Source organism: Corvus brachyrhynchos, unplaced genomic scaffold (assembly GCF_000691975.1).
Source record: "Corvus brachyrhynchos isolate BGI_N302 unplaced genomic scaffold, ASM69197v1 scaffold48, whole genome shotgun sequence".
NCBI classification, from domain to species: domain Eukaryota; kingdom Metazoa; phylum Chordata; class Aves; order Passeriformes; family Corvidae; genus Corvus; species Corvus brachyrhynchos.
The window spans coordinates 2,194,503-2,209,089 of record NW_008240027.1 but is presented as its reverse complement, the minus strand read 5'-3'; the positions used below and the strand labels follow the sequence as shown (position 1 = coordinate 2,209,089).

Sequence of the window (14,587 nt, the reverse complement as noted above, 5' to 3'; positions counted from 1 at the left end):
TGTGAACTCGCATCAAACGCACCGAGGAACGGTTTCTCCCCACAGAATTTACTATATATTAATTAGAGAGCAACTTGACATATCTCTGGCTAGCAAACATTAAAAAAAAACTCCTCAAGTATTTACCAGCTGAGGTCTATGAAGGCTGGGGCCAGAAAGAAAAGCAGAAGATTAAAAAGAAATTCAGCTAAGTGGGGCCATGGCAAATTGCCCTGCCGAGCTCCTCTGAAGAAGAAGCTCCTTCTCTCTTCTCCCCCGTGCACAGTTTTCCACCACTCACAAAGGTGCAAAGGGCAACCTGTGCCAGTCCAGAATGATGCCAAATAGGGAGAACAGACCCTTACACTTGTGATCAAGAAGGAAAATGTCGATACATGTGGCTAAAACACTTTGTTTATTCTGGTACCTGACATTTTGGGGAATAAAAAAGGGAGCAGGACAGAATTTCTCAGTGGAATCGAACAGAAATAAAATAAGCTGTTTCTTCCCTACTAAAGTAATTGCACCAGTGATTTCACTTCCCAATTTACTGCTTCTGTCACTGTCATAATATACAGACAGCATTCAGCAGCTTAGAAGTTTCTCAGAAAAGAAAATGCCAAAGCACTTTGGCAAATGTAACCACAAAGATTCTCCTATGTTTTCATATGGATAAGAATAAAAGGCTCTTTTCTAAATTCGATTATTTTGCTTCAAAAGACAAGTGCGAGTCTAATTTAAAGCTATTTCCTGGCATCAAGCAAAACTCCTACAATAATCTTTTTATTTACATTACATCATTTACATTATATTGCAGGGTATTATTTGCAGTGTCCTCTCTCCCCTTCCTTGATTCCAGTAAGGACTTCAATGATGCTGAAAAAGCGGAAGTATTTACTGACAGATGGAGTATAGGCACAACGAGCACAGAAGATGCTGTCCCTGAGTTTAAGTTCTTGGCAAAGGAACTGGGGTTTTGCATGGTTTGGGCCCACTACCTAGGGATGCATTTTCTGTTGGGTTTCCCAGCCATGCTGGAGTCACCAGTCTGATTTACAGCACATCCCTAGCACGGGCAGGACAGGATGAGACGGGAACAATGCTCCCATGGCATACATGGAGAGGGCAGAGATGCCGGCAGCAAGTGCATGGTCACAGCCTGGCCTCCTCCACTGCCATTCCCAGGGTATTTAAAAGCTTTGTCCCTTGATACATTTGAACAGTTACTCATTATTTTTGCAATGAGAGTGATAAATTACAAAGGCTGATTGATTTACTACATCAAGGTAGCAGCAAGTGATTTCCCCCAGAGCAGCTGCTCTGCTGAAATGCCAGCAGAGCCCCAGAAAGGCACATGCCTTTGGAAGGCAGAGCACCAGAGGCTCCTTTTCCAGAGCTATTCCAGTCGCCTGATGACCGTATAATAGAGGGAGAACCGAAGTCATCTGCTTTCCTATTTTATGCAAGGTGACTAAGAAAGTCTTATTTGGTTTGAATAGATTTCAAAAGTGTGTGCATATATTTTTATATATATATACACACACACATGAATAAGCCTCTTTCATAAGAAAGACTTCATGAATATTTCATGGCTTGCCCCTCGGGTTTGGAGGTACCTAGTTTGTAGGCTTTGATAAGTACAATTTACTGCCACCTGGGCTCAGGAACAGAAGATTTCCCCTGGATTCTGCCATGTCCATCAGTGGCCACAATGTCAGGGGTACCTCAATTCCAAGAAGCCCCAGCATCCTCTCCAATCCGAGCCATCTCAGTTGTTATTGAAGCAATCAGAGGACAAAATAACCTCCTGAAGATTTGCAGCCCAGTGAGCTACAAGCCAGTGTTGTCCAGTGGGTCTTTCTTTCCCTGCCTGGTTTTTAAATAATGTTTTCTGTAACCCTGGTGCTTGCAAGATGCTGTTCAAAGGGAAAGCAACGTACAGGGTCACCCATGGAATTCATCTCTCATCACATCCCACCACTTTCCACATATTTTTTAAAAATGTAAGCTTGGATAGCCAGGCCAGTTTGCTGTCACGTCTCCCCCTTGCAACTGTTGACAGTCAGATGTTCTTGCTTACTTTAGGGTTTGATTTATTGTCTGCAATTAGGCTAAAAATGGATATTTTTAAAAATACAAAGGAAATCTATGATTAGTTGCAAATTGGAAGCAAAAATAGAGACAGAAAAAATGATTTCTTCATCCAACTTGCCAGGCATGAACTCATTTGTGTTTTCATCTCTGTAAACCTGTCAGAGGGCTCTGTCCACTCACGTAAGGGGTACTCATCTTGCTGAGCATCTCATCAAGGTGAATGAATTTCTGTTCAAACCATCATGAACAGAACTTTCTGCTGACCACTGCCCTCCCTGGAAACACCCTCAGCTCTAAGCACCTCATTCAAAATGCTGGCACAAGTTTAGTGGTTTTGGTAAGATTTGGAACCTGCAGAAATCCAGGTCTCAAGTGCGATGCTGACAAGATCAGCCCAACAAGTGTGGCATGGACCACTGTGAAAATGAAAATTCAGCATCACAGAGCCATCTGCTAAGGAATGCCATGACTGAACAACGCAGCCCAGGAACACGAATCCAAACCAAAAGCTGGGATGACACTCCTCTAACTTCCACCAGTTCATCAACTCTATCTCAACCAACACGTAAACTGTGCAGCCCATTCCTCTCTCTCCTGAAGTACAGGGCATCAGACACTAGCCAAAAAGGTGGTTTAGTGCAAGCAGTGTCTGATTTATTTTGAGGGAGCAGATGAATCTACCACAGCCACCTTCTTTGGGCTTCTTTTGAGCACATTCCAGCAGAGCAAAAATGAGGACAGGCACTCGTGGCCTTCACATGCTCCACCTGCCCAAGTGCTTGGCAAAGGCTGAGGCTCAAATGCCAAAGGGTTTCACTGCATAAAGGCCTTCTAAAAATGAGGCTGGGTTTAAGTAGCCAGGCAAAACCTTTGCATATAATAAGGGGCATGAGAAAGGTTATGCCTACTTCATGGAGCAGATTCCAGCACAGAGATCCCTTTTCTTGGCCACCAAAGATGCAGAACTCTCTGCAATTTGGTGTTTATTTATACGAAAATAGCCTTCATTTTTGTTCCATGCCTTGAGGCTGTGCAAACCACGATAGGAGAGGCATGTTTCCAGCAGTGATAAGCAGCAGTATTCAGTCCAGCAGCTGTTATCACACCCCTCCCAACCTGAACAGAGCAAATTAAAATTAGCACGATATTAAAGAATTAACACTATAAGCATTTATGACCAGCGTCAATCATTCACTCTCTCCTGGACCATGCAGCAGAGGGTGAACAAGCAATGCTGTGCTCCAGGGATTAATGGTACATAACTGAAGCCCTGATTGCTGTGGGCTGTTTAGTGGTGAAGCACATTTGCCCTCAGCCAGGCAAAAGGAAGTAATGAGCTGAAATAAAGAAATGGGAAATATGAGCTGGGTAGGAGGAGAAAACATCCTAACAAGCTGCCAGGGGAAGTGCTGGTTCACTGCCTGGGTCATTTCAAATTGGACTGGATAATGCACTGGGAAAGCATCCTGGTTTCTGGGAGGCTGTGCACTGAATGTGAAGGATGAAGGGGTACAGCACATTTCTGCCTTTTCGACTGGGTATCTTCCATGACCTCCTCTCCAAATAGCTCATGGTTCAAATCAAGCCCAGGCTTATCTTCCACCTACAGCACAGAGCAATTACTGGAGAAAATAAATATGCTCACCATCCCCACCTGCACTAACCATCCACACCTGCATTAACCTGCCTGGGTAGCCTTCACCTCCTCCCCTCGGCTGCAGCATTTCAGAGCCCTCCACAGCAGCTCCTAACAACCCATTTTAATCCCACTTACCCCAGACTGGCAGTGACTGTCACTGGTCACTGACCCAGTCACTGGTGCCCACCATGAACAACCATGAGACAACACAAAACACTTACTCAGAGCTTCTTCACAGGCTCATCTGCTTCTAGGATTTTCTTCTCCACACGATTTAATGTATTGTTTAGGGTCACCAATACCCAAACTAGAGCTCAGACCCCACGGGGGGTGAGCACAGTTATTAATGGCGTTATGAGCCCCACAGAAATTTAATTACTTGGACATGTATTCAGGGATCCCACATATTTTCTACGTGGAGGTCGTCTGGCAATCAGAAAAAAAAAAAGGGGGGGGGAGTGCCTGCTATTTTATAACCCTATTTTCCCCACAGAGAACAAGGAGGTAATATCCAGGCAAGGTAAGCCCCCCCCCCCCGCCCCCCCAGGCAATGAGAACTCATTTATTTCTATGCTGATAGAGGGAATGGTGGTGATTTGGGAATGAAACTCAGCCAGCTTGTTACATTACATGCCCTTTTCAAACAGGAGCGATACTGCTTTCACGTCTGACATGCATCATTAAAAAGCAATCACTTTGAGCAGGGCTCTTTTTATTTATCATGAAAAGAAACGGAATGGGAAAAAGCGAGAGATAATCATCACTCAACCCCTTCCTTGCTGAAAAGCGAAAGCCTGTGTCCAACAAGGCAAGACCACCCATCTTGAAAGGGTTTGGTAAGATTTACATGTGGCCGGTGTTCGAAGAAGCAGCGATTCCTACGCCTTGCACACATTCAGGGTGATAGTCCTGGGAGCCCCACATACTAACCCAGAGAGTAATAAAAATCAGATGCTTCTACATAATAGATATTGACGGCACAGAGTGTCTGCTGAGAGTGCTCTGTCCTACCTGCAGACAGTTCGGATTTGGCTCGTGTCCTGCACAAAGAGTGTTTATACCACTTACAAATGTTTACTCAACGTCAGGGAAGTGAGCAGAGCTGTGTAAATGTCCAACTTTCCTCGCATTTTCCTGCGTTCCCAGAGTATACTTTTGATGGTATCTTGTGGACACAGCCTGGAAAACCCAAAGCCATTAGTACTATTCACCTTTCTGGCAATGTTTGGCAGCTTTGGCAGAAGTGGCAAGTTTGGAGGCTGGCAATGTGATGGCAGTTCTGGGGAGAAAAAATCTTGGCTACCTCAGAAAATGATCTTTATGTTAATTTGATATATAAATTATATTTCTGCTCATGTAAAAGGGGTAAATTAACGCTGTGTCAGGGGAAAAAATCCCTAATATAAGAACCTGAAAATAATTTTTCCATGATCAGTTAGGAATTTCGGTCTAATCTGCCTCTGCAGCCTGAACAGGTATTTTCACAGTAGCAATGCAGTGCAAGTGCTGCAAATCTGGATGCAGGGAATTGAAAGATACCTCCCCATTCATTTCCAGGGCTTCTCCCTCCTTTTCAGTGCCTGAAGCCTGGGACCTGAGTCCTGTGAGTCCCAAGCCATCTATACCCCATGATTAGGGAAAGCAGGATTGCACTGCCTAGACTAGGTGATCCACAGGAGATTCCCAAGGACTTCAGCAATTGATTTCCATTTGTTTCCAGATGTGAAACAAGAGATGCAAAGATGGGAAATGATTTTCTAGGTGCTGTGTGAATGAATTTCACAAGCCAGGAAACTTCTTTTTATCAAAGAGACACAAATGAACAAATTGGAAATCCTGGCAAAAGGGCTGATCTTAACTAAGAGACTGAGAAACTCCTTCCCAGTGTTGCTCCTATAAAACTCCAGCTGCACACTGAACTAACGCTGCAATAAGTCCACCTCTGCTGGAGAGATTCCTGGTCTGAAGGTGAAAGCAAACAGTGGAGCAGGAGGTGACACACCCAGGTCTGGTGCTGCTCTCAGCAGGATTTTTTCCAGTGGCTTAGTCTGACCTATTCAAATAGCATTTTCTCTGCCCAAATAACTGATCCTTAATGAAGCTATTTATGTAAGGAAATTAAATTAAAAAGGAATGTTAGTCACCTGGGTGTTGCCACACGGCTGTAATGTGTGTCTGGGAGACCCGAGACTCATAAATTGTATACAACACACTGAATGGAGGTCTTTAGCCTGTATAATTAAGTGGCAACTAGTTTCATATTAAAGATATTACACATACACAGAGGCACAAACAAAATGTCATATTCTCCACTTCCTGTGTATAAATCTCTGCTCACAGAAAAGCCGAAAAGCATGGGGTAGGAGTGGGGGTTATGGTATCAAAGAAAAAGGTTTCAGACTAAAAAGCAACCTACAGCTTTGCACCCACAGCTTTTGGGGCTGGAGGTAAGAGGCACACACCAATCCAGAGGCTGCTGTGGCCATAGTTACAACTTGAGTCTTCAGACACTCAGGGTGAAGCAGAGTGCACAGGATCTCTGAAAAATGAATCATCAATTGCCCAATGCTAAACAGTACAGGCCATCACATCACATTAACAGAGAAGGAAGAGTTCAAGGCCAGGTTGTGCCCTTCTTCAAAAACCTGTGGCAAAGATGCAGGATGAGAGAAGGCCAAAGGCCACTGGCTGTCAAGCCATGTCAGACACTGAACTGGCTGCTACAGCCAGAGCTCAAGGTGTGCACGGCTTGCCTGGGACCCTAAAATACAGAAGGTAAATTTCCTTATCAGGGCAGCTCAGGTAACTCAAAAAACCTGTCTGTGTCCTACAGACCTTCACTGCGGCTCTGCAAATGCTTCTTGACTCAGGACTGGGACAGCTAAGAAATACATAAACCCACACAGTCAGCTCCTGGGCACTCCTACGGGGCCAGGCTGGAGGGGTTCTGAATTTCTGAATCACAGGCACACGGCCCCAGCATGGCTCTGCATAAACACAGCCCGGACACACAGGATTAGCTATCCAGACCTCATCTATGCTCAGCAAAGAGCAACTGTACCCTTAAGCCTGAGCTACAGCAAGGCTTCCAGGCACCTGTGTGACCAGCAAACCTTAAGCCCAGGGCTTTCTCTCCTTCAGCACATCAAGGGACTCGGTCTTCATCCTGCAAATTAGCTATCGCTAATTCCCTGGGGATGCATCTTCACTCAGCAGCCAGTCCTGAGCTTACACATAATCCCAGTTTAGCCCCAGCACACTCGACAGTGCTGGGCTCCAAGCGCCCCAGGAAGGTGGTTCTGGTGTGAAAAGGTTTGTAAGACACAGGACTGCAGCAACCCATTCGCCTTCCCAGCACTCTGCTGGCACGTGGAGCTAATGCTTAATTATCCTGAGTGATTTATTAACATATAAAGTCAGATTAAATGGGTATTTGGAGCTGAGTGGCTGAGAGGCTTTGAAAGGCGAAAGTGATTCACGCTATTTATCCAGCTGAGACAGAAGGCACGTGGCGTGAACCCTCAATACTGATTTCTCCACATAAAAAGAAATACATTTCTAGGAAAAGAACTTCATTAGCATCCAGCAGATGTGTCAATTAGGAGGAATTCCTGGTTTAGACAGGCACACTGTCCACACCTCTAAGCAGAGCAGAGAACATTATTTAGGACCCGGTATTTTCTCTAAGGCAGTTGTGCTTTTTACTCACCCATCACACGGGGTCTGTTTGGGCTCCAGATCCACTCAGGCACAACTGGAGCTCCAATGGCTTCCAGAGCACATCACCATCACTTTGTGACCACATCCATGCCCAAAAGGTGGTTCCTGGCAACATGTAATTTCTCCCTCACTGAATAAACAACCTAAGAGTTAGAACCTGGATTAAAATCTTCCCTCTTCCAGAGGAAACCTGGGAAACAAAAAATGGAGACAGCACCAGTATTTACGTGTCTGCCACAATGTTAATTTGTTTTCTGTGATGCTTTTTGGTGTGGGCAAAACTTAAATCCCCCGATGTATTAAATGGACAATTTCTTAACTTCTACCTATGACATGATCAGACTGCAGCCGTGGCAGGGTACACTTCTGATATACAGTCACCAGGACCTAGGGAGTTGTACAGACTTCAGATAATTTATACAGGCAAATAACCTCAAACTTTTTTTTTCCAGCCTAACTGTATGTAGGGATGCTTGTCAAGTAAAGAAAGAGAGAAGAAAAGCAAACTCTCAAGCTGACCTTGGTGGGAGATATGCAAAGATATGAAGGATAGAGATCAAAGAATGTAATGTCAGAGTTTTATAAAACTGGTGTTTCTTAGGCCAGGTGTTCCCTGTTCCCTATCTGCCTCTCCCCTCTTCCACTTAATTCCTCAGCATCCTCCTGCACAAGGATGCAGAGACCAGGCAAAAGACCTCCATCAGCTAATCAAGCAGCTGCAAAGAAATAAGACATAAGCAAAATTTTCATTGGGGTCAAACTACACTTTTTGTTTTTGTTCAAGCCTAAAATTAAGTACTTCAGTGTTAAAAGTTTTCATTTTTTAAACTTGCTTAAATTAAAACTCCACCTAAACTGGAAACAAAAACTGGAGGGATTTTGTCTTGAAATGGCTGAGATGAAAATTTTGAGGTTTCCCCCTTCTTTTCTATCCCTATTTTTTTTTCCTCTCCATAGATAAAAGGATGCCCTCTGACAACCAGGTGAGCTTTTATAGCTAAATTGTCTCACCTGTCTAAAACTGCTGGGTCTGTACCCACCAACCCCAAGATGCTCACAAAGTGATGTGGAACAGAGAGAACAGGAGCAGGTACCCTCACCTCCCACCCACCCCACAGCACAAAAAAGACAATATGGCTCCTACGGTAACAGCAAAAGCTACAGAGCAAACAGCATCTTCAGCCCTGTTTTAAGTCCCAGCTGCTTTTAGAGCTTATTTTTATCTCTGACAGGAGATGGAGTCCAGCTGAAGAGCAGGGCACGTACTCTCACTTCTGGCTCCGCACTGAGCTCTCCCAGCCACTTCATCAACACAGCCTCAGATTGGCTTAAAGCGGGAGTAAATTTCTATTCCTCCCTGCTGGCCAGTGAATGAGCAGAGGTAGCCAAGATCTCCCTTTCCTGCGGGCCCAGCAGCCCCCACTTCCCCGCGTCCCGCCCGCGATCAGCCTGGTGTGAAAGGCTGGCGGGGTGACGGCGGTTGGGAACGCTGGTTGCTGGTTCCTGGCATGGCCCAAAATCCGAGGCACAATCAAACCCACAGAGAGCCACTAGCAAATCGCTCGAGCTACTTTTTTATGAGACACTTTAGCCAGCCCTCTTTTCATATCCTTTACGAGGCTGCCTTCAGCCATACTCATAGTAAAAAACTCCCGAGTTATGGAAATCATAAGAAAGAAATTATGTATGGAAAAATCATTACATTATAAATTGGTTCCACTGTTCAGAACATGTAGGAAATGGGGCATATAAAACTCAGATGGTGTTGCAGGCTTTGATACAAGGTTCATTATTACACCATGACACCAGTGAAATATGTGCTAACATACTGCCAGCTAATTTGCCTTTACTCACAACGCAGACCCATCGCTGGGCAGCTTCACAAATTTCATCGACCTGGGTGATTTCTCTGATGGGATGTGGCAGCCCCCACAGAAACACCATGGGAAAGAGCAGATCTTGTGTCTTCAGGGCTGGGAATGTGCTCCCCCACCTCATTCAAAAAATACCAGCAATCTCCCTGTTTTCTCCTAATCTTTTTCAGATTTCATCCCTGTACTAGATTATTGAAATGCTGCTATCCAGTTATACAGGTGTTGCTTGTGTCTCTGGGTTTTAATGACCTAATCGAGGTAGGAGGCAGGAAAACCGGACAGGAATGGCTTTGACAAAATGTTCTTTGTTAGAAAATACCAATTGGTTAAAATTGGAAAATTTCCATGAAAATGCATCAGTTTTCATTAAACTTTCATCACAAAACATTCTGAAGCCAACCAGGGTATTGCAACAGTCACAGGATGATGCCTGAAGCTGTCCCATGGAAAAAGAAGAAACTAAGGAGATCTTCATAACTGTGGTGGATGCAGGATGCTTCCCTGGGGGAAAAAAAGGGAAAACTATGGGATTATACTCGGCTGTGGTTGTTAATTACATTGAATAAGAAGGGGAACAGCCCGAGAAGTCAAGAAATCCACAGAGCTGACACCAGGTATCCACTGGATTTCTAGTTTTCTTTAGAAAAGCTCTTGTTTTAATAAAACAGTTTAAAAATAAAACCATAGTCATTATGAAAATATTTCTTTACTGGAAAAATTCAGGGAAATATTTTTTTTAAGATTCAAATGGTCTGTTTCCATACGTCCATGGAGAAGCTTGGTTTCTTCCTGCAAAATTACTTTCTTTAAAATAGACTCTACTTTCTATTACATTGTAAGGGGTTGAAATCTGAATGAAGTGCTTTGAATATATTGAAAATGTTTCAAATGACCCAAAAACAATTCTGCCTTTTTGTTTTGTTCCAACACGGAACAAAATTTCTTTTGCTTGCTTCCCAAAACCTCGACAAATTGGAAAATCCATTTGCCATGTAGCTCTACTCAGAGCAAGAATGTCAAGAGGTCCAATTTTTAAGGCCTAGATTGTGTCTGAATTGAAGAAGTGCCGTCAAAATGTAAAGCATTATGAACCTTTTCAGATTTCCAGCTGGTTTTGCAGAAGGAGGGAGCCTGATTCAGGTTGGGGCCAAGATCTCAATGCTGCCACCATCAGGGAGCGTGCCTGTTAATAAAACCTTGGACCAGCACCCGAGCCTCTCTGTGCCTACCGAAGCTAAGCCCTAATTTTGAAGATAGCGAATTCGCCGACTCTCAGGTTACAACACTTCTGCCTGTGGGGGGTTGGTTTTTTTTTTCCCTGAGGCATGCTGACAGACTGGAGGGGTTTACATCTTGCTGTGTGTATCTTCTTTCACATCTTTCACCATTGTTTTAAATGAAACCACGTACGGAGTGAGAGGGAGGAGGGGAGGCAGCACAGGGCAGCCGAGGAAACCTTGCCAGGCTCAGGCCACGCTTGGGGCGTACCATGGGCCTGTTTGTGAAACATTTTTTCACTGAGGTCCCATAGCCAAGGACTGACAAAACCATTACTTACAGCCTGCAAATTGGTATGGAAAGTCTTTAAGACCCACAGGCTCACATGGGCTAACAGGCCTCCACGTCAGATTAAAATTACAAAAAGGCCGCTGGAGGTGGGTGGGATGAGAGTTTGGGGGTTTTTCCTCACCATAGGGACTTGAGGCCCCACTCCCACTTCAAGAAGCCCAGATGCCTGGCTACTACAGAGGTAAAAACAAAGCATCCTCTGTTGCTAACACCACAAGGACTTGTCTAAAGAAAAGGTGCTGCTCCTCACCACCTCTGCTCATCGACTTAGAGCTTTGCCATGGCCAGAGGCTCAGAGCAGCTCACTCAGCTGTGAGTGAGAAGCACCTGCCTTCCATGTGGGATGGAGAGCTGCTTGGCATTTACAGAGGAAAACCTGCCAGGCACAACAGCTCCCTTGCCATGCTGAGTTAGTGCTCAGCACAGTCCCACTGGTAGCCACTCCTTTCCCAAACCCATCCTGGGTTATTCCTGGCGCTGCCAGGAATATCTGAGGTATTTTTCATGGGGCACATTTCACCAAATGGGCAATTCTCTGGGAAGAGGTGATCAATACACTGCAATTCAGGTAATGGTGAAGGCCTTGCAATAGATGCAAAATGACAGCTCTGGAGCTGTTCAAGTCCAGCAAGTCTTGCACTGAGCATATACCCTGAATTCATGCGATTCCCCCTTATTTTTACCTTAGATTTTACAGCACCATTTAAACTACAATTTTTTTTTTAATAAGGAAATTGCATATTTAACGGAAATTAATCTCCCAGTCCCCCTCAATAAACCTGCTGAAGGTCTGCATGACTATGACAGGGGTAGGTATTTTTAGAAGGACCGTGCAGTAATTTTCTCTGCAGCATTCAATAATTTACAGAATCATAGCTGAAGGTAAAGATTTCCCCTAAGTCTAATTTGGCATTAACTGGGCCTTCGTTGCAGACAGGGCACCAGCCTAGAACACAGCTTTACCCTAAGGATGCTGGGGAACTGCCCAGCTGAGTGACACAGCCTAATGCAAACTCACAGCCAGGCAAAGGCTGGACAAAGCTCCCCATCTCCCAGCGAGCTGTCACCACTGGCCAGCTCCTCTCTCCAGGCGTGCCCAGACAGCACAGGGAGATGTGTGCAAGCAAGGAAGAGCCACACCCTCACCCAGGCCAGCAACATCACCAAGAGCATCCTTCCTGGGAGAGGAAGGCACCGGGAGGAGAGCTGGCCTACAGCACAGCAAGTGAGCCCAAATGATCCACAATGCACAGATTTATGAGGTTCTTCATGACAGCTCTGGGTCCCTCCCTTCTTTTCCCATATTATTACCATGGATGATGTTTTGCAGCAAGACTGAGAGGGCTTAAACATAAGCACTGCAAGGCTATGTACTGGGTCGTGGCAAGAACAAAATGCTAAATAGGGTATGAAAGAAATGCAAGGAAGAAGGATGTCTGATTTACAGACTGCTCCTAAACTGTGTGTGCTGTGCATGATCGAGTACACTTCTCCACCAGAATGGCTCTCTCTGAGGCTCCTCAGTGCTTTAAGGAAAAGCCATCTGACAACACTACACACTACAACCACAAGCAAATAACTATTTTATTATCTGGGCACTAGGTCATGGCAGCTATTTTAAAAACAAATTTGAGTTCAATATAGATGTACACAAGCAATGCACAGAATATGTTTTTTCTCTATGTCTTCCCCTGGCTACAGTATCTGGAGTTTCGTATTTGAATTTTAAAGAAATCATTTGTTTTACAGGTTAAAGAATAACTTGACAAAGAATAGCATCAAAAAGTCTAAGGGACAAAAATCCAGCAAACTTCCTTATTTAATGAACCAGTGAACATCACTGTGAAGGGAGGAGGTTGAAGCTGCCCCTTACCACCTTATCACCTATTCCCAAGTACCCCGTTAGCAGATCTGCACGCAGTGGTGGCTATCACTAGAATTGCCAGAACAGCAAATTGTGTGGGAAATGTCAACATCTCAGGGCCTGCATTCCCAGGAACCAAAATTTCTCAAGAACAGCAGTTCTGGAAGGTTTTTTTGCTACAAACGTGTATAGAATTACAGGCTGTTAAAACACACAATAAAATATTACTAGTAGAGACGTATAGAAAAAAATATAGACAAAAATACATAGAAAATAATTCAAAAGGAATAATTTGATAATTCTATATTTTCCAATGAACTTTTCTTCTTCAGAAACAATGGTAACAATTGCTCTGCAATGAAACTTTCCCAACTGGTTTATTTCCTTCTGACAAATCTTGTCAAAATGAGCGTGGCATGGAGGAAAAAAGCTCGGGTTTATAAAAAGAAATAAAACCAGATAAACATTAAATAATAATTAGTGTTTATTACGGACATACACAGATCTGCAGAGCTGGGATCCCACATGCACTCAGCCCTTTTCCAACCACAGAGAGCATCTTAAGCCAGCCAATATCCTCCTGCTTTCCTTTTACATATGTATAACTTAATACCTGATTACATCGGGGTTTAAATTAATGACTTGTGGACCCACAAGACCTTGGATGGTGGCTGGCAAGAGTCCAGGCAGAAAACATGGAAACAGAGGGCTCCTAAACCTGTGAGGGCGGGTGCCTGTGTGGTGGAAACGCTCCCAGCTCTCCTGCCCCCATCTGCTCAGGATCTCATCACAAAGACTGTCGTTATAATAACTTTATTATGGACCTTCTGGGGAAAGCGAGCTCCCAGCAAGGGTTTTGCTGCAGCAGACAGGAAACTCGTTTGCTCCCCGCTAGAGTAAAGCCCTTTATAATTAATGCTGGGTAAATAAAGCGCTCATCTGTAAACACTTTTAATTAGAAATTGGTTAAAGCTAAACCCCCGTGACCACACTGGCCAGGGGGATTAGACTCACGTCAAGCTTTGCTCGATCAGCAAATAAGAGGCCCTTTAGTATCCTCGATTCCTGTGCTGTGGGACCTCTTTCAGCTCCGATCACACATCACTGTGCTGCTCCAGCCTGCTCTCCAGGCTCAATAGAGGATCAATATTTGTCTGTACTTTCTGAGAAAAAGCCTCCTTGACACAGGCAGCATCTGTGTTTGAACAGTCACTTGCTAACACATAGCAGACTTTAACCAAAGACATCTCGAGCTGCTGGGTCAAGCACAGCCAGGGTCACCCAGCAGGGCTGGTGGTTTCTGTGTTTGTTCAGGGCACTGCTCGCAGCACAGCCATCAGAAAGCGCTGCTGTGAACACTGCTCAGTGCTCCCAGGGCAGAACAGGCATTGCAGAAAAACAATACATGGATAGGGAAAAATAAATCAAACCCCTGAACCACCTGTATTTCTATTTTTAGTCCCTGTAGGTGACCTGTGCCCGATGTCTCTAGTTTTATGGTAACATTGAAGGTTTTCCATCAGTGGGGCTGGTTATATGCTATCAGATTTCAGGGAGAAGGGACTTTCTCTTCTGATTGCTGCTACCCCACCCAGTCCCAGGTGCCACCTGTGCATAAGGACAACAGCAAAAGCACGCAGGCATGAGGGAAGTGCCTCCAGCAGAGATGGTTCTTGCCCTGGCCAGAGGGTGCAAGCCTGGCAAAATGTGTGCACTGCAGTGGTTTGTCTCCACTATGGAAAAGCAACAAGCTGGCTGTGCTGGAAATGGCACCAATTTTCCCTCCCCAAGACAGCCAGCACAAGCACTGACCAGCAGAGACGTGTCCTCTCCCTTCCACCTGCAGGA

At 44.7% G+C, this 14,587-nt stretch overlaps 1 protein-coding gene across 1 annotated transcript in view; it reads right to left on the bottom strand.

The window, feature by feature from the left end:
- The window catches only part of TRABD2B (TraB domain containing 2B), a gene marked incomplete at its 5' end in the record, with an annotated part of 267,033 nt that overhangs the window by 154,386 nt on the left and 98,060 nt on the right, over window positions 1-14,587 (bottom strand). The window lies entirely within an intron of this gene.